The sequence below is a fragment of the Mauremys reevesii genome, linkage group 1, assembly GCF_016161935.1.
Source record: "Mauremys reevesii isolate NIE-2019 linkage group 1, ASM1616193v1, whole genome shotgun sequence".
Lineage (NCBI taxonomy): Eukaryota > Metazoa > Chordata > Testudines > Geoemydidae > Mauremys > Mauremys reevesii.
In genome coordinates, this window is record NC_052623.1 from 15,602,270 (window position 1) to 15,624,123 (window position 21,854).

The following is a 21,854-nucleotide window of genomic DNA, read 5'->3' on the forward strand; positions in this document are numbered from 1 at the left end:
CTGCCATCCATCTCCATCCTCTGACGAACAGAGGCTAGGGACACCATTCTTACCCATCCTGGCTAATAGCCATTTATGGACTTAGCCACCATGAATTTATCCAGTCCCCTTTTAAACATTGCTATAGTCCTAGCCTTCACAACCTCCTCAGGTAAGGAGTTCCACAAGTTGACTGTGCGCTGCGTGAAGAAGAACTTCCTTTTATTTGTTTTAAACCTGCTGCCTATTAATTTCATTTGGTGACCCCTAGTTCTTGTATTATGGGAATAAGTAAATAACTTTTCCTTATCCACTTTCTCAACATCACTCATGATTTTATATACCTCTATCATGTCCCCCCTTAGTCTTCTCTTTTCCAAACTGAAGAGTCCTAGCCTCTTTAATCTTTCCTCATATGGGATCCTCTCTAAACCCCTAATCATTTTAGTTGCTCTTTTCTGAACCTTTTCTAGTGCTAGAATATCTTTTTTGAGGTGAGGAGACCACATCTGTACACAGTATTCGAGGTGTGGGCGTACCATGGATTTATATAAGGGCAATAATATATTCTCAGTCTTATTCTCTATCCCCTTTTTAATGATTCCTAACATCCTGTTTGCTTTTTGGACCGCCTCTGCACACTGCGTGGACATCTTCAGAGAACTATCCACGATAACTCCAAGATCTTTGTCCTGACTCGTTGTAGCTAAATTAGCCCCCATCATGTTGTATGTATAGTTGGGGTTATTTTTTCCAATGTGCATTACTTTACATTTATCCACATTAAATTTCATTTGCCATTTTGTTGCCCAATCACTTAGTTTTGTGAGATCTTTTTGAAGTTCTTCACAATCTGCTTTGGTCTTAACTATCTTGAGTAGTTTAGTATCATCTGCAAACTTTGCCACCTCACTGTTTACCCCTTTCTCCAGATCATTTATGAATAAATTGAATAGGATTGGTCCCAGGACTGACCCTTGGGGAACACCACTAGTTACCCCTCTCCATTCTGAGAATTTACCATTAATTCCTACCCTTTGTTCCCTGTCCTTTAACCAGTTCTCAATCCATGAAAGGACCTTTCCTTTTATCCCATGACAGCTTAATTTACGTAAGAGCCTTTGGTGAGGGACCTTGTCAAAGGCTTTCTGGAAATCTAAGTACACTATGACCCCCTTGTCCACATGTTTGTTGACCCCTTCAAAGAACTCTAATAGATTAGTAAGACACGATTTCCCTTTACAGAAACCATGTTGACTATTGCTCAAGAGTTTATGTTTTTCTATGTGTCTGACAATTTTATTCTTTACTATTGTTTCAACTAATTTGCCCGGTACTGACGTTAGACTTACCGGTCTGTAATTGCCGGGATCACCCCTAGAGCCCTTTTTAAATATTGGCGTTACATTAGCTAACTTCCAGTCATCGGGTACCGAAGCCGATTTAAAGGACAGGTTACAAACCTTAGTTAATAGTTCCGCAACTTCACATTTGAGTTCTTTCAGAACTCTTGGGTGAATGCCATCTGGTCCCGGTGACTTGTTAATGTTGAGTTTATCAATTAATTCCAAAACCTCCTCTAGTGACACTTCAATCTGTGACAGTTCCTCAGATTTGTCACCTACAAAAGCCAGCTCAGGTTTGGGAATCTCCCTAACATCCTCAGCCGTGAAGACTGAAGCAAAGAATCCATTTAGTTTCTCCACAATGACTTTATGGTCTTTAAGCGCTCCTTTTGAATTTTGATCATCAAGGGGCCCCACTGGTTGTTTAGCAGGCTTCCTGCTTCTGATGTACTTAAAAAACATTTTGTTATTACCTTTGGAGTTTTTGGCTAGCCATTCTTCAAACTCCTCTTTGGCTTTTCTTATTACACTCTTGCACTTAAGTTGGCAGTGTTTGTGCTCCTTTCTATTCGCCTCACTAGGATTTGACTTCCACTTTTTAAAGGAAGTCTTTTTATCTCTCGCTGCTTCTTTTAATGGTTGTTAAGCCACGGTGGCTCTTTTTTAGTTCTTTTACTGTTTTTCTTAATTTGGGGTATACATTGAAGTTGGGCCTCTATTATGGTGTCTTTAAAAAGAGCCCACGCAACTTGCAGGGATTTCACTTTAGTCACTGTACCTTTTAACTTTTGTCTAACTAACCCCCTCATTTTTGTATAGTTCCCCCTTTTGAAATTAAAGGCCACAGTGTTGGGCAGTTGAGATGTTCTTCTCACCACAGGGATGTTGAATGCTATTGTATTATGGTCACTATTTCCAAGCGGTCCTGCTATAGTTACCTCTTGGACCAGCTCCTGCGCTCCACTCAGGATTAAATCTAGAGTCGCCTCTCCCCTTGTGGGTTCCCGTACCAGCTGCTCCATGAAGCAGTCATTTAAAGTATCGAGAAATTTTATCTCTGCATTTCGTCCTGAAGTGAAATGTTCCCAGTCAATATGGGGATAATTGAAATCCCCCACTATTATTGGGTTCTTAATTTTGATAGCCTCTCTAATTTCCCTTAGCATTTCATCATCACTATTACTGTCCTGGTCAGGTGGTCGATAATAGATCCCTACTGTTATATTTTTACTAGAGCATGAAATTTCTATCCATAGAGACTCTATGGAACCTGTGGATTCGCTTAAGATTTTTACTTCATTTGAATCTACACTTTCTTTAACATATAGTGCCACTCCTCCCCCTGCACGGCCTGTTCTGTCCTTCCGATATATTTTGGGGGTTACAGCTGTAAGACCAGCCCTCTCTGCCCACACTCTGCACTCCCACAAAAGGGCCAAGTTGTTACAGCCTCCCCTTTGGAGACCTGTGATGCTGTTGCCTCAGGACTTGTGACAAATCACTGCAGATTTCGGTTGGGTCAAGCCAACTGAGGTGTAGCGAGGGCAGACGTCCTCTTGAGGGGCTGGGGGTGGCTGACTCCCATTCAGATAATAGGGAACGCAATACCCCTCCTCAGAAGGGAACGCACCAGGCCCGCACCTGACCAGCCTTCCCTCAGGGCGGCTCTGGCATTTAGCCAGCTCTGGGTGGGTTCTGGCCACAGCCAGGCCTGTCTTTGTTGAGATGAGTTCCTGTCTGCATCCTGTAGAACTTGCCATACCAGTATTGCCCTGGCCTCTTCGTTTGTCATTCAGTGTTAAACACATTCTAAGACAATATGCATTTCCTCACCTTTTGGGGGCGAAGCCAGACTTTAAGGCACCTGCTCCCCTACATGGTGTTAACTTCGCTTGTGCCAATCAGAAACAAACACAAACAGGTTTTGGGCCCCGTCCCCTATGACACTTCTATGATGTCATTGTGGGTACTTTATGGCCTGCCTGCCATGTGCAGGCAGGGAGAGGAGAAAGAAAAACTAATCCTGTGTATACCCGTGTATCCTGTGTATGCCCGTAACCGAGCCTGATCACCTCGAAGCCTCTCTCTCAGCTCACGTGTTTCAAACAGAGCTTCTACGTTTGCCGGTCATTATGCGTTGGTTTGTATTTGTAAGTATCAGTTATTACTAAATGCTGCATCTTTGTTTATAAATATTGTTAGTAGATATTTTAGTCAATGTGTGTTTTAAGTTTTATTAACTCTATTAGCTAATCATACACTGCTCCCTTACCCCTTGTAATTATCCCCAATAAAACTTTTAAATTGATTAAGTTTAGTGTGTGTGTGTGTGTGTGTGTGTCTGCAGTTTGCATCGTGACCCATACTCTCCTTGCATCCCTTACCAATATAGTCTGTTGCCACGTGCAGCCTGGTAAATAACAGGCCTGCATTTTCTTTCGCCCCTGCGAGTCCGTGGCAATCCACAGTCTTCAGGGGGCTAGCACAAGCGGTCCACTTTCCTGCCCAGCCTCCCCTCAGCTGAGCTGGCCACCTCCTTTGAGCAGTCCCCTCCAAGCCTGACCGCTGGCTGCTGCCGGTGAAGTGCAGCGGGGCTGAGCCCACAGCAGCTCATTAACCCCTCCCTGGCCAGTGTGAGGTTTGTAGGCCCCATTTTAAACATCCCAGGGCTGCCTGCCACCCACGCACAGGGACTTGCGGGATGAAGGCTTGGAGGTAACAGCTTCCATTCACTCCCACCCATAGCTGGATTTGAGCTGTGGGGGAAAGGCTCTGCACCCCGTTAGCAATTCCACCCAGCTCCTGGCCCGTCAAGCATTTCCTAGCTATACCTCGCCTTCCCGCCGCCAAAGCACAGAGCAGCCCTTGTGCCCGTTTCCCTGCCACTGACCTGGGGAAGCCTTTGCTTTCCTAAGCAAGCCTTGGAGCCCAAGCTCTCTGCTGGGTGAGCGATGCGTCATGGAGGCTGGAGCTGGCAGAGGATGCCATGGAGATTTCTGCCTATTGTGTGGGCTGGGCACCTGTGATAAATGAAGGGGGGGTAGCCCCCATTTATGAACACCCAGCCAGCCAATTAGCTGTAAAATCCCTCTTGGTCCTATTAGTATCCAGGAAGTGGGCGGGAAAATCCCTCTTGGTGTCTGTTCTCTGCTTGCTGTACCTGTAAAGGGTTAACAAGCCCACAGGTAAAAGGAAAGGAAGTGGGCACCTGACCAAAAGAGCCAATGGGAAGGCTAGAACTTTTAAATTTGGGAAATAAACTTTCCCTTTGTCCATTGTTCTCTGGAGAAGGAGCCAGGGAGCAGCAATGCTGTGTAAGGCTTGAACCAGGTATGAAAATTCATCTTCCACACCCAGAAGAAATTATTTGGATAGGGAATGTTTAGTTAGACACAATCAGGTTTTTTTTTTTTTTATTTTGGCTTGTGGATCTCCTCTGTGCTAACCCCAGATGTTTGTGTTTGTTTGTAACCTTTAAGCTGGACCCCCAAGAAAGCTATTTTGGGTGCTTGATTTTTGGAATTGCTCTTTTAAAATCTTGCAAAAGCCTAAGTTCCAAATGTATTTCTTTCTTTTTGTTTTTAATAAAATTTACCTTTTTTTTTAAGAACAGAATTGGATTTTTGGTGTCCTAGGAGGTTTGTGCATATGCTGTTTGATGAGCTGGTGGCAACAGCTAATTTCCTTTGTTTTCTTTCTCAGCTTTTCCCTGGAGGGGGGTGAAAGGACTTGAGAGTACCCCACGGGGAGGAATTCCCAAGTGCTCCTGCCTGGGTTCAAGGGTGTGGGGGGGGCAGAATGTGTGTTTTTTTGCATTTGGGTGGTGGCAGCATTTGCCAAACCAAGGTCAGAGAAAAGCTGTAACCTTGGGAGTTTAATACAAGCCTGGAGTGGCCAGTATTAATTTTTAGAATCCTTGCAGGTCCCCAGCTTCTGCAGTCAAAGTGACATTCAGCCTTGACAGCCCCCCATTTCGGAGCCTTCAGCAAGCGGTAGGGCAGGGCGTGAAACAGAGAGCAGGGGGACAGAGAAGAGACCAGCCCTCCCGAGAAGCCAGAATGGGGCCAGAGAGAAAGCCGAGGCAGGGTTGTGTTTAGTACTATTGAATAGTCCTGAGACACATTAGAACATCAGCAGTTTATCAGTATCTCAGTAGCACCGAGCCCAGAACTCCACTCTGCTGGGCCCTTGTACTGACACCCGGTAAGGGACAGACCCTGCTCCAAGGAGTTTAACATCCAAATAGCCAGGACGAAGGAAGGGTCCTTTTACAAAGCGGGAGCCAAGGCAGAAAGCCGTGAAGTGACTTGCCACGGTCACACTGAGGAGTCTACGGCTGAGTTGGGAGTTGAGTTCAGCTCGCCCTAGTCCCATGCAGTGTCTTACCCACAGGACCATCTTTGCTCTGCTCTGTAAGCCTGAGAGTTGGCATATTCCAGTGTCTTTGCCCCAACCACCCAGTGCCCCTGGGGTGACAGATTGGACCTTTGAAACAATACAGAAGCCAAATATACCTACTGCACCAGCAGCTTTCCATGGATACTGTCCAGCGCACAGCTCCCACCACCCCTCCAATCAGAAATGGGGACACAGGGCTGCCTGGCAGCCCGAGGAAAGAGATTTCACGGCTCCAGCCGTGTGCCCAGCCATCTCACTGTTATACACATTCACTCTTAGGCTTTGCAGGATAAATATGTCACGACACAAACCCCCAGAGGACACAACTGGGCGTTCAGTTCTGCCAGGCCCCAAGCTTCAGGAAAGGTGCCCCAGTCCCCTTCTGTTCTCTCACTGTAAGTCACCCGATACATGACATTCTGCACTCTCCATCCTTCACGCTAATGAGGCCAATCGGCATTCGAGCCTTCTGGCAGCTCCCGGGACCCCTTTTCTGTTGCGGTGTTTCCCCACTGGTAACATCTCCTTTGCCTAATCTCTCTGGGGATCTTCAAGCATCTGTGTCACTCCCCTCTTTTTCCACCATGCATTCAGTGCTTGTAAAAGGTGCCGTTGTAGCAGCTCTGTTTATCCTCTGAACAGGTGGGTAATGGCAGTGCAAGCTTCTCCCATCATCAGGCCATGTGCCTCCACTTGGACCCGATCTAGGGGAGAAAGGGTGTTACATTTACTTGGCATCTGTTAAATCTTGGCTTCACCACTGAGATAAGAAAATCACGCCTGCCAGTTATGCGAGGGCTGTGGCCACCCATTCATGAGAAAGCAGAATGAGACCAGCACATTTCAGACAGGCTCACACACAAGCCATTGCTTGTCAGGTAGAGTTTTCTGAGCTTCTTCAGTTCCAGTAGTTAGGAACATATGGTCCATGCCAGGACTGTCTTTATTAGCCAGTTCCTCCTCGCACAGATTGATGTCACTTCGGGCACAAACAAGGTTCCACCAGCCCTATCTATCCTGGACCACACTTTGCATGCCCTCTGTGTGGTTAAGTCCCATTATTTCCCTCTCTGAGTACCATTGGACAGAGGGATTCTTTTGGTTGGTCCCCCTGGGAGGTTCTAGGAGTAATGATTCCATAGTGAAGGTGTAACCAGCTTTCTACTTTAAGGTGGATTTACACCACATGCTTCACAGCCACCTTTAACCTCCTCAAACAAGCTGCTTTTCACCTAAATGTCCTCATCCGTGTTCTTTTCCCATGGGAGAATGGTTTTGTAAAGTTTGAAACATTTTAGGCATCTTGGAGCTAGACGGGTATGGAAAATGAGAGCTTGCTTTCACTTTTGGAAAATAAATGCTCAAGTTTTTGGGAATTCTATCTTGATGGTCTAGGAACTTCATCCCCCTTGATTCAGCCATGCTCAATGAGAACTAGCGCCTTAGAATACTTTTAGGAAAATTGGCTCATTCGTGTTGAGTTCTTTGAATCTTTGAGAGCTCTATCACGTCCGGGCAGAGCTTACATATTTGCGTAGGTCTCCCTTGAGATGAACTATACTGAGGCTACCACACAGCATTTTAGAAGACACTATTAGATTCTCAAAGCCACCTAGGAAACTTGGATACTCAAATCCAATTGAATCTGGTTGGAACTGGGCATCCAAATCCCTTAGATAGCTCTATAACTCTCAGCCTTAAGGTACAGATAATGTTGTTTTTAAAATAGAATGATTAGTGCAGAGAACACAGGACTGAGCATAGAGTTTAAGGCCGGAAAGGACACATTTGATTTGGTCTGTCCATCACAGGCTACCAACACCACCCAGCAATCACACATTAAACCCAACAAATGAAATTAGACCAAAGTATTAGTGCACACTTCGCTGCTAGGTTGGCCCATGACAAGTGATGGACCATGAAGGTACTTTGCTCTCCTCTGGCACCTTCCACCTGAGGATCTCAAAGTACTCTACAAACACTAATGAATAAAGCTGCCCAACTGCCCTGGGAGATGGGGAAGGATTAGCCCCATTTGAGTTTTGGGGACATGAAAGATTAAGGCCAAACTCTTTTAAAGTAGCTACTGATTTTGGGTGCCCACCATGGGATATCATGGCCCTGGTCTTTAGAAGGGCCAAATCAAATATTCAGCACTCTGGCTGAAGCCAAGTGGAGCAGCAGATGCCCAGCGCCTCTGAATATCAGGCCCGCGGGGTCTCAAGCAAGGCACTCCAATTTAGACACGTGAAAACTTTGGCCTGAGTGATTTGCCCAAGCTCTCCCAGGACATCTAGGGTTGAGCCAGGGTCAGATTCAGGCTGTCTGCCTCCTACTCCTGTGCATTAACAAGATTATCCTTCCTTCTACCAATACAGGGACAGGAAGAGGAATCGGGTTCGTCCTTAGGTGAGACTCATATACCTGCTGCCTCTAGCATTCCTCATCAAACGCAGAGGTATAACAAACAAACACAATAACGTAGCGTCTTGATCTTCTACAGCTTGACATTTTTATTTCCACTTAAGCAATACACAAGACAGATGATCTCAGCGGATACACTTGGCAGGGCTTTAAAATGAAATAACTGCACTATCAAATGAAAACTATTAGGTCCGCAGGTTGGTGCGGCACCATCTCTCTGGGAGAATGGGACTTTTTCTGCCAGAGGGAATACTGGCAAATAATGCTTCAGCAAAGCTGTTTATTACACAATAACACTCACTAATCACAGCCCGAGACACGCGGGTAAATAACCGGCGTTGGGACAAACGTGGCTGAGAAGCACCAGGGTTCCAGCGAGGGCTCTGCACTTTCTGATCCAGCTTATGGGTCATGGCAAGGCCTCCTGAGTTCACGCTGAATGTGCTGGAAGGACAGACGGCAGTGAGAGAGTAATGGGCCACAGACTGCTACAATACCCTGCACAAAGAGCCTCACTCTTTGGAAGGGAGCTCAAGTGGGCCAGGGATCAAGAGCCCTGGGTTCTATTCCAAGCTCTGTCACTGGCTCACTGGCCTTGTCTACACGAGCATTTTTCTTCAGCTGTCCCACTGCTACACCACCACCGGCACAGAGCACTATCCTACACAAGCTGCCGGTGGGTCAGCCCCGGTGCTCTGCACAGGATTACATGACGCTGGGGTTAAGATGCTGAGGGCCGATCCATTCTAGCATCCACGGCTGTTATCCCGCTTGGAGTTTGCGATGGGGCGTCCACCCCCTGCAAGGCTTGAGGGGGTTAAGATGGCCAGGTGGGCCAATTAACTCCCCGGGCTGCACGTGGCGGAGGAGCCAGGGAGAAGGGGTTGATTAAATGAGGCTTAGCTGGCCAGGAACAGAGGGGCCTGGATAAAACCCAGGAGCTGAGATGAGAGCAGACGGGGTGGCAGGGAAGGAGAAGGGAGGTGTGCCTGGGGCTGTTGAGCTAGGTAGCCTACAGTCACTCCCTGGGAGGAGGGAGTTTGGGCCGGCAAACCCAGCGCAGGGGGAGAGCCAGAGAGGCAGGGAAGGCAGCAGAGTGTGGGGTAGGGCAGAGCTTGGCTGCTGATTAGTGTGTTCCTGAGCTGGAACCCGGAGCAGAGGGTGGGCCTGGGCCCCCCTACCAGCCCCTGGGGAAGTGGCGCAGAGAGTGGACTGCCAGGGACAGTTCACTCTGAAGGACTTGGATACCCTGGAAGAGGAGAACCATAGTGACCTGGCCGCGGGGGCCAGGTCACGAACAGGAAGTGGCAGCTCCGAGAGCGAGAGGGTGCAGGGTAAGAGAGAATGACGGGTGGTGAGATGGCCAGAGGAGGGCGCAGCAAAGAGCTAATCCTCAGAGCGGCCAGCAGGGGGCGCCCTAGGGGTGAGTGGACCCCATGACAGAGCTGTGCAGGTGGCGGTACAGTTGGGAAAGCTCAAGAAAATAGTGTGATCCTGGACAATTCAGCTGGGGCTCAGTTGTGTGCAGCGCCAGCTAGGGAGTGCTGTGGGGACACGGACACACACACACACACAGAGTGAGAGCAGTGGGAGGTGCAATCCCTCCTGGAGCTCCCCGGGGGAGGATGGGGAGCATGTCTGCTTCCACACCAATGCTGGACACTTCCTCCTGCACATCTGGCCAGCTCCAGCATGTGAGGGTCTGCGAGTCCTTCCCCCCTCCCGCTTTGCAGCGACGAGCATCTCCGGGGCCCTCAGAAGAAGCAGTCGCTGCATTAGTTCCTGGCTCCACTGCAGGGGGAAGCTTCTTGGCCCAGACCCACCAAGGTGTCTAGGCAGCTAATTCCCACTGATTTCAATGGAAGTGAGAAGCCTAAATACCCACAAGGAGCTGGGCCCTTGTGCCTTACCTTCTTGTACACATGGAGACTGCCCGAGCACAATCCAACCCTTAGCGTCTCTGTGTCCCAGCTGACATGGGCCCACTTTGTTGCACTGGCAGAACTCCAATGAAATCAATGGGATTGCAGCGGGTCACTAAGTGATCAGACATGACAGAGGTGGCCACAAGGTAAGCACAGAGAGATCAGCTCAAGGGGTAGATACAATCCTATGTACTTTCCTCTCAGCAGTGCTGAGAAGCTTCAGGAATGCTGGTAAAGTACAGAAAGAGTCTCAGAAAGGACATGACAACTTTAGTAAGTGAAAAATGTCCATTTCCCTCTCAATTAAATCTATCACTGGAAAATCCACGCTGGTACATTGCGTTAAAATACTGCAAATGGTCAACATATTGAATTAAAAAAAGGAATACGCATTAATAAAATCCTGGCCTTAACAGTCTCTCGCAGTCAAGTTCAAGTGGGTTCCACAAATGTATTTCCCTTCTCAGACGAATAGATCATATCTGACAAGGAAGCAGCCACTCGCGGAGGTTCTGCCAAGGGAAATTCATGTACGTCAGCTCCATCTTTCTGTTAAAAAGCAAAAACACTGTCAATTTGGAAAGTGATCCCTCGCCGGCAGAGCAGATGTCAACGTCCTTGGCCAGGCCATCTTGGGCTGCAATGACAGTTGCCAACTTTCACGCGGTAAATAAGCACTGACTTTCGCAATAAGCCAAATCTCAAGCTAGTCCCATTTTAAAACAAGGCCAAAACAAGCCAGTCCCTAAGAACCTCACACTCTATGGGTATGTCTACACTACGAAATTAGGTCGATTTTATAGAAGTCTGGGGCTCTGACCCGGAGCAGTCATTTGCCTCTCTGGTTCTTTGGTAGGCTTGCCTGAGCTCCTTAAGTTTCATGCGGCACTGCTGCGGGTCCCTGTTATAGCCTCTGTCCTTCATGCCCTTGGAGATTTTTTCAAATATTCTGGCATTTCGTCTTTTGAAACGGAGTTCTGATAGCACAGACTCATCTCCCCATACAGCGATCAGATCCAGTACCTCCTGTTCAGTCCATGCTGGAGCTCTTTTGTGATTCTGGGACTCGATGGTCACCTGTGCTGATGAGCTCTGCATGGTCACCTCTGCTGATCAGCTCGCCACGCTGGCCAACCAGGAAATGGAATTCAAAAGTTTGCGAGGCTTTTCTTGTCTACCTGGGCAGTGCATCTGAGTTGAGAGTACTGTCCAGAGTGGTCACAATGGAGCACTCTGGGATAGCTCTTGGAGGCCAATACCGTCTAATTGTGTCCACACTACCCCAAATTCGACCCAGTAGGGTCGATTTCAGCGCTAATCCCCTCATCGGGGAGGAGTACAGAAATCGATTTTAAGAGCCCTTTAAGTCGACAAAAATGGCTTTGTCGTGTGCATGGGTGCAGGGTTACATTGATCTAACGCTGCTAAATTCGACCTAAACTCGTAGTGTAGACCAGGGCTGTGTGACTAGATCCACCCGGTGTGCAGCCTGGATTGTGGTGGGCCCACTGTGCACCCAGGACTCTCTCCCCCCCTTCCCGCTGCTTGCCCCTGCTTGCCCCTGCTTGCCCCCCCTTGCTGGGAGCCAATCAAAAAACAGAAGCAGCAAGCTACAACCAGCAACACGCTACAAGCCAAACTACAAGCCAAAAACTAGCCAACAAGCAACTCACAAGCCAATTAAGCCAAAAACAAGCCCAATTTCTGCATTTTTCGGTGGGTTTGGCATGTCTGGCTGCAGTCTCCTCAGCTCTTGGAAACTCATTTGGGACAGTGCTTTGAGGGGACAGGACACCATGGTGCTGAAGGGAGTGGTGCTGGTTATTCGGTAGGTAACGCTCCCCCCGGCGGAGCCAGCACTGAGTAAATACCACAGCATGTTTCTGGGGTTGCTGCACTGCTGATAATCAGGGACGGCTCCAGGCACCAGCACGCCAAGCGCGTGCCTGGGGCGGCAAGCCACGGGGGGCGCTCTGCCTTCGGCAGCATGCCTGCAGAGGGTCCGCTGGTCCCGCGGCTTCGGCGGACCTCCCACAGGTGTGCCGCCAAAACTGCGGGACCAGGGACCTCCCGCAGGCAAGCCGCCAAAAGGCAGCCTGCCTGCCGTGCTTGGGGCGGCAAAATACCTAGAGCCGCCCCTGCTGATAATGCAGCCTCTTGGATGAGACATAAAAGTGAGGTCCTGACCACATATGGTCATTTCAGATCCCACTGGTCTTTTTATAAGAGGAAGGGTGTCAGCCAAATTCAACCTGGATAATTACATCTTGCTTCATTGAATTCCCTCTGCAGTTCCAAACACAAAATATCTTCACTTCCTGTCCTAAACAACTGTACAGTGTTGCCGTGTGCTGTTAAAAAGCTGATGCATATTACCCCTGATGCATACAGTGTGCCCTTTTTGCCAAAAAGGCTAATGGCATTTTGGGCTATAAGTAGGAGCATTGCCAGCAGATCGAGGGACGTGATCATTCCCCTCTATTCGGCATTGGTGAGGCCTCATCTGGAGTATTGTGTCCAGTTTTGGGCCCCACATGACAAGAAGGATGTGGAAAAATTGGAAAGAGTCCAGCGGAGGGCAACAAAAATGATCGGGGGTGGGGGCACATGACTTACAAGGAGAGGCTGAGGGAACTGGGATTGTTTAGTCTGCAGAAGAGAAGAATGAGGGGGGATTTGATAGCTGTTTTCAACTACCTGAAAGGGGGTTCCAAAGAGGATGGATCTAGGCTGTTCTCAGTGGTACCAGATGACAGAACAAGGAGTAATGGTCTCAAGTTGCAGTGGGGGAGGTTTAGGTTGGATATTAGGAAAAGAAATTCATTAGGAGGATGGTGAAGCACTCGAATGAGTTACCTAGGGAGGTGGTGGAATCTCCTTCCTTAGAGGTTTTTAAGGCCTGGCTGGGATGATTTAGTTGGTCCTGCTTTGAGCAGGGGGTTGGACTAGATACCTCCTGAGGTCCCTTCCAACCCTGATATTCTATGAGTCTATACCCCAGAGGAGCTAAGTGACTGCACTGATGGGAGGGAAAGGCCTTGCTTTGACATTTTGGGCAAACTATTTAACCTCTCTCTGCCTCAGTTTCCCCACCTGTAAACAAATATATTTGCATACATAAAAGGGTCACTGTGAGGCTTAGTGTTTGTAAAGGGCTTTGGAACCATGGCAATAAATGCATTATGGCAATGCAAATTGTTATTGCAAATTGGGTTTGTTTAGTCTGGAGGTTGTTACAAGAAGGAGAGAGAAAAATTGTTCTTCTTAGTCTCTGAGTATAGGACAAGAAACAATGGGCTTAAGTTGCAGCAAGGGCGGTTTAGGTTGGACATTAGGAAAAATTTCCTAACTGTCAGGGTGGTTAAGCACTGGAATAAATTGCTTAGGGAGGTTATGAAGTGTCCATCACTGGAGATTTTTAAGAGCAGGTTGGACAAACCCCTGTCAGGGGTGGTCTAGATAATACTTAGTCCTGCCATGAGTGCAGGGAACTGGACTAGATGACCTCTCGAGGTCCCTTCCAGTTCTATGATCTGCAGACAGTTATGCCCTTCTCACTAGTCATTGTTTAGCCAGGCAGTTCCTATTTACTGCTATTTCTTCATAAATTTATCCCATAAGAGCCTTTATCACTTTGTTGCCCTTTTCCACAATTCTTTCCTGTCAGTAGACATCTTCCCCGTACAGAATAACCCAACCCAGAAGGTAATGTTCTGGAATTGGCCTCCCCAGAACCAGAGAGAGATTTTACTTTAATTCCATTATCAGGATGTCTGGTAAACAAGATTTCTGCAGGGGAACATATTCATCCGTGTTAGAGTATCATGAGGCACTCTCAGCAGGAAAGGACATTCTATGCTCCTCAGAATGTAAACCACTGAAATTCCAAGAAGCAGTAGAAATTAGTATTAACCATAATATTGGTCCTGTTGATTTTAAGCCTAGACTACAGTATCAGATTCTGAGTTGGTACAAAACAACAATCCTGGACAATCTCCATCATCACAGTGTAAGGATAATATTGTTGCAAATGGAAAATATGAGTGCCAACAAATTTACAGAAGGTGCTGTTCCCCGGCTTACTTTGGAAGGGGACTTGGCCAGGATCGGGCTCTAGGACTGTCCTAGATAGCAGTGTCCCCTGTACCTGACACTTGAAATGAGCCAGGCGGGTTAATGAAGTGCTTTATTTCTTATTTGCATAAATTCCTCACACAGGCCCCGCTCTGAGTCAAGTGGCATTCATTGTAAATCTCTAATTGGATTTCTCTTCAGATCGAAGCTCTATTTATTTCTGTAGTGAACACTGTGTTTTACAGACACGCTATAACCTCCCAATGGCATCTTTTCTAACACTTCGATCCTGGGAGCACTCCCGGGGTGGGCATATGTAGTGCTTATTACTCCCTTGGAATTAGTCCCGGCCAGGGCCGCCCAGAGCGGGGGGCAAGTGGGGCAATTTGCCCCGGGCCCCACAGGGGCCCTCACGAGAGTTTTTCGGGGGCCCTGGAGCAGGGTCCTTCACTTGCTCGGGGGCCCTGGAAAATTCTCGCAGGGCCCAGGCCCCCGGAGCTTCTTTTGCCCCGGGTCTGAGGCGGCAATTCGGCGGCGGGCGGGTCCTTCCGCTCTGGGACCCGCCGCTGAAGTGCACCGAAGACCTGCGGCGGGGGGTCCTTCCGCCCTGGGACCCGCCGCTGAAGTGCACCGAAGACCCGCGGCGGGGGGTCCTTCCGCCCTGGGACCCACCACCGAAGACCCCAGGCTCCCTGAATCCTCTGGGCAGCCGTGGTCCCGGCCATCAGGGTTTGCAGGGTCAGACCCTCTGGCTGAAGCACACCGAGGAAGGAACTGAGGAAGGGGTGCACCATAATTTGAATTGGTTGGTGCAGCAGCTGTCTTGGTGGGGCTGCATTTTAGCAACAGACTCTCTGGAGAGATAGGGGTGCAGGAACAGCTCTGGGCCCAGGAAGCCCTGCCCTGGCAGCCCTCCTGGGCATAGAATCATAGAATATCAGGGTTGGAAGGGACCTCAGGAGGTATCTAGTCCAACCCCCTGCTCAAAGCATGCTCCAGTTGGAGCAGGGGCTTAAAAGGGAGTCACTTCAGCACCCAGGAAGGTGGCAGATAGAGAGAGACAGACCTGCACCATCGGAGGAGCTATGCCAAGAGGAGGAGAGCTGCACCAAGCCTGGATTCCCCGGCCTGCAGAGGCACATGGGCCAGGTCAAGGGACAACTGCCAGCCATGATGCACCCCAAGGATACTTTCCTTACCATGCCCAAGAGTCCCATGCCCTGAGTTGTCACCCAGTGGAGTGGGAGGGCCTGGGTTCCCTTTCCCCCTACCGCTAGGCAGGGCTGCCACCACAGGCTCTAACCACTAGGCAAAGCCTCACCTACTCACACTAACCTAAATCTCCCTTGCTGCAGATTAAGCCCATTGCTTCATGTCCTGTCTTCAGTGGACATGGAGGACAATCAATCCCCGGCCTCTCTATAACAGCCCTTAACAGATCTGAAGACTATTATCAGGTCCCCCCAAGTCTTCTTTTCTCAACACTAAACCTGCCCAGTTTATTAACCTTTCCTCACAGATAGGGTTTCTAAACCTTTTATCATTTTTCTAGCTCTTCTCCAGACTGTCTCCAATTTATCCACAGCTTCCCTAAAGTGTGGCAGGAAAGGGTCACGGTGCAGAGCATGTGCCGAGCCCTGGGATATGGCTCAGCAGTGGGATGGCATGGTTGTTCTGCGGCAGCCACAAGAGTCTCACTTTGCTGCATATCGCGCAGTCAGGCGTTTGTCCGTTCGGGCCTGGATTTCTGCAGCGCCCTCCCCGCCATGGGCTCAGTGGCTGCTCTCCACACAACCGCCTGTTCAAAATGCTGCTCCCCCCCACTCACACATACACCCTGCAGCTCTGCTGCTCATACACACACACACACCTTGCAGCTCCCTCCCTTTCATGGTCTCAGTCCCTGCTCTCCACACAACCGCCTGTTCCGAATGCTGCTCTGGCTCCTCCGCCCCTCCGCCACACAAACCCTACAGCTCAAGACACATCAGCACAACTGTCCTTGTCCGCAAGGCCTGTCCTGCTGGACCCCTAACTACCGCCATGATCTCAGCTTACCCAGCCCCTCCAGTTGCTCCAGTTCTCTCTGCCGTTCTTCTCAGTGCAGGGCTCCAGCCAGTTCCCTTCTTTCCTCCTCTGCTGGCGTCTGACCCTTAGCGGATGCCAGCCCAGCTCCACAGAGCATCTGCCACCCTTGCCAATTCCCCACCCCAGTTTACCCATCTCATCTCTGCCACCTGTAATCAGTGCACTGTCAGCCACTTCCCCCCACTCTGCATCTATTATTCAAGCTTCTCTTATCTGCTGTCTCCACCAACCCCTGCTGTGAGGTTACCTGGTAAGCTGGAACTGGAGGGGTTGCAAGAGATTTGTAGGAACCACTAATGTTAATGCTTCCCATTCCCCTGGCACTTTCCAGCCGCACAAAACCAGAATTATTAACCCCATTTTACAGATGGTGAAACTGAGGGATTAGAGGTCAAATGACTTGGCTAAGGTCACAAAGGGAGTCAGTGGCAGAGTCTAGGCTACAACTAGGAGTCCTGTGTGCAGCCCCACTAGGCCAGGATTTTTGCATTCTGCTCCCAGAGAAGAGTCCTATCAAATGTATTAGGGACTAATCCAAGAGGGTTGTATGGGCATGTAACAGAATTCCATAACATATATTCCAAAACTTCCCAGCATGACACCCCATTCACCTGGATGGGTTAAAAACTCTATAGCGGGTATATAGCAGGAATATAATTCCATAGGGTTCAAAGCACTTTTGAAAGACCCCTTATTGGGTTTATTCCTACTAAATTCTATAGAACTTATGGAGGAGGGTGAAACAAAAATAAGTTAGTCTATACACCTCTACCCCGATATAACGTGACCCGATATAACACAAATTCGGATATAACGCGGTAAAGCAGTGCTCGGGGGGGGGGGCTGCACGCTCCGGCGGATCAAAGCAAGTTCAATATAACGCGGTTTCACCTATAACGCGGTAAGATTTTTTGGCTCCCGAGGACAGTGTTATATCGGGGTAGAGCCGGGTGTACTTTTTCTTCTCTCCCCACAAGAGAGGGTGTCACAAATTACTTTCAGAACCTCAAGGAACGTCCATATAACTCCTGTCCCGGTCAAAGTTTTCTCAACTTCCGCAGGCTGTATGCAGAGCCTAAAAAATGAGAACAAAGGTTACGAGAGAGCATCCTTTGCCACCCCCAGCGGTATCCCAGAATGCTTTCCCATACAAGACTAATGGTGGTATATGGTGTAAGTGACAGAAAACAGCACTAGAAAGACAATGCATGGCAAAGACATGCCAATGATCTGTCACAGGGCCACTCGCACAGGAGAAAAGATTGGGGTACAAACAAGGGACAGAAGAGATGTTTTCAGACAAGGTTTGTAAAGCGTCAGAGAGCTGGTGAAACAGAGAGAGACTCAGGAAGGCTGTTCCAGATGGCAAACACTGCCGGGGAGAAGGCTATTGTGCCAACAGGACTGGAATCGTAGGATGGAAAAGTGAGGGGCTGGGAGGGAGTGGGAGGGGCAGAGGGCTAAAGCCAGCCCCACTGAGAGTTTTAAGGACAAGGAGGGCTAGCTCGTGAACCCGGAGAACAAATGCAAGGGGCCAAATTCACCATTGGCTTCACTGCAGCTCCAAATTCCCACCACTGACCTCTTTGGCATGTAAAATTAGAGCCACAGAAATAAGTAGCAGAGGTGGAAGCTTGACATGACGGTGGGGTCAGGGCCAACGAGAGCGGGGGAGGAAGCCAGTACAAATTACCAGGGCCTGGCAGTCTGGAAGGGGGCCAAGGGCCCAGGGCCCGGCTTCATCGGCCCTGTTTATCCAGTCCGCCCTTTCTGGGGGCCCCGAAAAAAATGTTTCACCAGGGCCTGAACCCGCTCTCAGCGGCCCTGGGTGGGGTCTTGCCTTTAACCTCTCTCAGGTGTAACCTCAGTTTCAAGGTTCCACATTGCAGGTGACAGTAAAAGAAGCCATGAGATACCAGCACGTCAGTGTGAGACAGAGGCACAGCTGAGTGTCAAATGAGTGATACGCTTTGGAATGAGGCACAGGGCAGCAGAAAGAGCTGACTAGCATACGCCATCTGCAGCCATGTCCTTGTGGCATAACGCAATAGTGTGGGCACAGTGGGAGTTGGGAGATCCAGAATGCAAGAGGATGGCGAAAGCTGATCGCTAGGAACTGTTTGTCTGAATCAAACGCCGCGGTTTGCTGAACGTCATATTTTATGGATGACCGGAGTGATGTCAGCAATGCGGCATATAGATGCAAAGTTGACTGGGGCATTGCATTGGTTTAAAAATATTATGTTCCTGCGATTAGCCATAAAGATTTGTTCATCTGAAATAGCTGTGCACGGCGGTGGCACGTTGATTTATCCACCCAGTGACAGCAAGAGCTGCAGAGTGAAATGCGTAGGAGACAGAAAGTTTCTCCCTTTTGACTTTTGGTTTCATTCGGTAGCTTTTTCATTTTGTTTGGAACAAGTGTAAGAGACCTTCAGGAACACTTGTAAGTGGTGTCTTCAGAGGAATCCTACAAGTTTTTAATCACACTTTCCCCGCTGTGGGTCAGAGTTTTAGACTCACTGAACCAGACTCCTGTTTATTATGATGGCAATTTCCCAAATGCAATTTGGATCAGTTTAGGTATCTAAGGAATTGATTTGCAGCTGGTGTCAGGTGCATTTCAAGGTCCAATTTTCAAACAGACACAAATTTTGCCCCTGTGATTGCTTGTGGGTGCAATTTAGGTCATTTATATATCTAATTCCCTGCATTCACCTACAAATTGGTTATTCAGAGATGCTAATGGAGCCAGCAAGTAATTGCAAGCACAAAAATGGGGGCCAGAGTTTAGAATTCTGGCCCCAAATCTGTGAGCTAATAAGCAGCATCTATTGCATTTACATAGCAGCTTTCGTCTGAAAACACAGACTTTACCCATAACTCACTGCAAACTCTTAACTAAGGGCTACTGTAGATTGAACCAGGCTCTTGTGTGAATGGGCAAGGGGAAGACAGAAGGAGCACCTGTGTTCTCCTGAGCACAGGAACTACTCCCTCCTAGCATGCTGGGGGCACAAGACACCCGCTGGCAAAGGGAGGAAGAGATGGGAGAGGAGCAAAACTGGCCGGGCAAAAAGAAAGGAGCAGGCTTCCTGAAGCTTGGCTATAGCTTGGAACTGGAACTCCCCCCAAGCCCGAGGCTTTCCCAGATGAGTGCAGGAAGCACTGGCCCATGACAGCAGGTATCTCAAATGAAAGCGCAGTTCCTGGGGCGTCGTTTCATCGGGGCCATTATGAAACAAGTTGCGACAAGCCTTAGAAAAGCTGTGATCTGCCAATATCATAATCCCCGGTGACATCACTAACCCAGATCTGATGGGACTGTTTTGATCTCAGCCACATCTGGTTCCAGCTGGGAGAGCGGATGAAAGAAAGGGGATGCCAGGTGCTGGCAGGAATAAGTCTCGGTGACAGACATGGCCAGCAGATGTAAGAGTGTTTTGATCAGTGGATGTTCTTTGGCATAAATTGTGGAACCTATTGGTTCAGCAGATGAGGTCTGGCCCTATTTCTCATACAGATTGACCAAAGAGGTCAGACTCTCGCTCTATGATCTGCTGCTTACCTTACCCTGCTATGTGTTTATGGCTCCCTCACTAATTCCTCCTGCAGAAGCACCATAGAGAAGACCGTGACATTACGAGCCTATTGGAGTGAGATACTTGCATTGTATAGACACAGCCTTGATATGTCAACATCTTGGAGTGAACCCCTAGGGGCAAAAACCCTCTCCTGCCTCCTGCAGCATGGGCCAACCTGGCTCTATCTCCCCTGGCTTCAATGGCATTACAACAGGGATTAGTTTGGCCCTATACATGTAGCTGAATTCAGGCTTTGGTGGTGGAATTCCCCATTCACCTTCCAGGGTGCAACTGCTATGCAGCCACTGACTCAAGTTTAAAGGCCTTTCAGTTTCTCCTGCGTAAACATGCGGGACTCACCCCTGCAGTGCCTCCTGCTGGTCGTCTCAGGGAAGTAGCTCTTTTCCAGCCTGGGCACCCTCTACAGGCCGGTGTCCCACTTGTTTCTGGCCCCATGTCCCTCTCAGACCCCAGTGCCTGGTTATCTGGGGTGCTGCCCCTGGCAGTAGCCCCTCACTCTTAGGGTCTCCCCTCCCCAGGGAATCCCCTATCCCCATCTCACCTCAGTCACAGGCTACTGCCAGTCACCAGCTAGCCCCCGCTCCCTGGGGCAGGCTGCAGTGTCAGCCACTCATCCCTGGCAAGGTTGGGTTGGACCTGCTGCCTTTCTCTGCAGCCCAGTACCTCTATGGGGCCTTGGACAAGGCCCTGCAGCCTGGAGCTCCCCAGCTCTGCCTCACTCTAGGTACCCTGAGCCGGTCTGTCGGTCGGTCACTCACTCACTCACTCACTCACTGACAGCAGAGAGAGACTGTCTCAGGTCCTGGCTTCCCTGCCCTTTATAGGGCCAGCTGGGTCTGTTTGGGGCGTGGCCACAGCTGAGGCTGTTTCCCCAATCAGCCCAGCTTTTCCCCCTGTTTTAAGCCCTTCCAGGCAGGAGCAGGTGATCACCCGGTTATGTCCTGTCTGTGGCAGTTAGACTCAGGGCTGCATCATTATCTCCCAGTTAGAAACATCCATATTGGAACAGACTCTCCCTTGGGATCCGGGATCCTGGCTGCAACCCTGGCCTGTATCAGCTGCTTCAGAGAAAGGTACCAAGCCTGCGGAGAGCACCTAGACAGCTGGAGATTGGGGGAGAGGGGACCTTTGTACCTGATCCAAACTGAGGGTTGGTTTGTGTCCTGAAGCATGAGGGCCCGGAGCCCTTGCCATTTTTATCCTAGCTAGTGTGGGGCCAGATGCTCAGTAGGTGTAACTGGTGTAAGTCCATTGAAATCAATGGAGTTACAAGGATTTACATCAGCTGGGGACGGCTCAGGGAGAGCCTGCAGGCGGGAGGGGAACTGGCAGGAGGGGAATGCAAGTGGCAATGGCAGCCCAGCCAGCCTCCTCTAAAGGTTTTTCGTCGCCCGCTTGCCCTCCAGCCAGTGTTTCCAGGCTTGAAACAGTGGCTCTAACAATATGCTGTGTTGCTCTGCGTGTCTCCAAGGGTCGATTGTGGCAAGTAGGTGAAATCAGCTCATTCCAGCCAGCCAGGCAGTTTCTGAGGCCCACAGTCCATGAGCAACATCTCACTTCTCTAGCGTGCCGGCGCCGGCGGCGGCATTTTTGGGGGCAGGGCGGGCGGCGGCGGCGGACCTTCTGCAGTCAGCTGTGGACGCCCGCCGGAGCCGGAACCAGGCGAAAGCGAAACCAGAGGGTTCGCGGGTCCCGCGGAGGGGTGTCGGTCTGGTGGACTCCCGCAGGCATGCAGGCGCGAGCGCGCCCAGGTCCCGCGCCACGCCTGCCACCCCCACCTCACACTCCACGGCATCGCCTGCCTGAGGGAACCGCTCGCTTCCTGAGCCCCAGGTGTAAGTGCACTGCATACTCTCTCTTGGTCACAGTCTGGAATGATGCCACCCCCACTGGTTGCTCACCAATCCAGGATGGTGGATTCACCCTTTCCTGATGCAGTTTGTTTGTTACGTGATTGTTTTCCATGGGTCTGTGTCTTTATACAGTGCTACTGAAAGATGTACACTGCTGATCTT

At 49.6% G+C, this 21,854-nt stretch overlaps 1 long non-coding RNA gene across 2 annotated transcripts; it reads right to left on the reverse strand.

Moving 5' to 3' along the window:
• Positions 1-8,295: 8,295 nt before the first annotated feature.
• On the reverse strand, positions 8,296-20,605 carry LOC120390949. 2 transcript variants are annotated; one of them, XR_005591182.1, is made up of 3 exons: positions 20,503-20,605; positions 17,126-17,309; positions 8,296-10,621 (listed from the first exon to the last, which is right to left on the reverse strand). It is a non-coding gene; the product is annotated as an uncharacterized LOC120390949 (long non-coding RNA). The 2 variants fall into 2 exon arrangements; XR_005591183.1 differs by lacking the exon at positions 20,503-20,605 and adding an exon at positions 20,381-20,440.
• Positions 20,606-21,854: the final 1,249 nt, after the last annotated feature.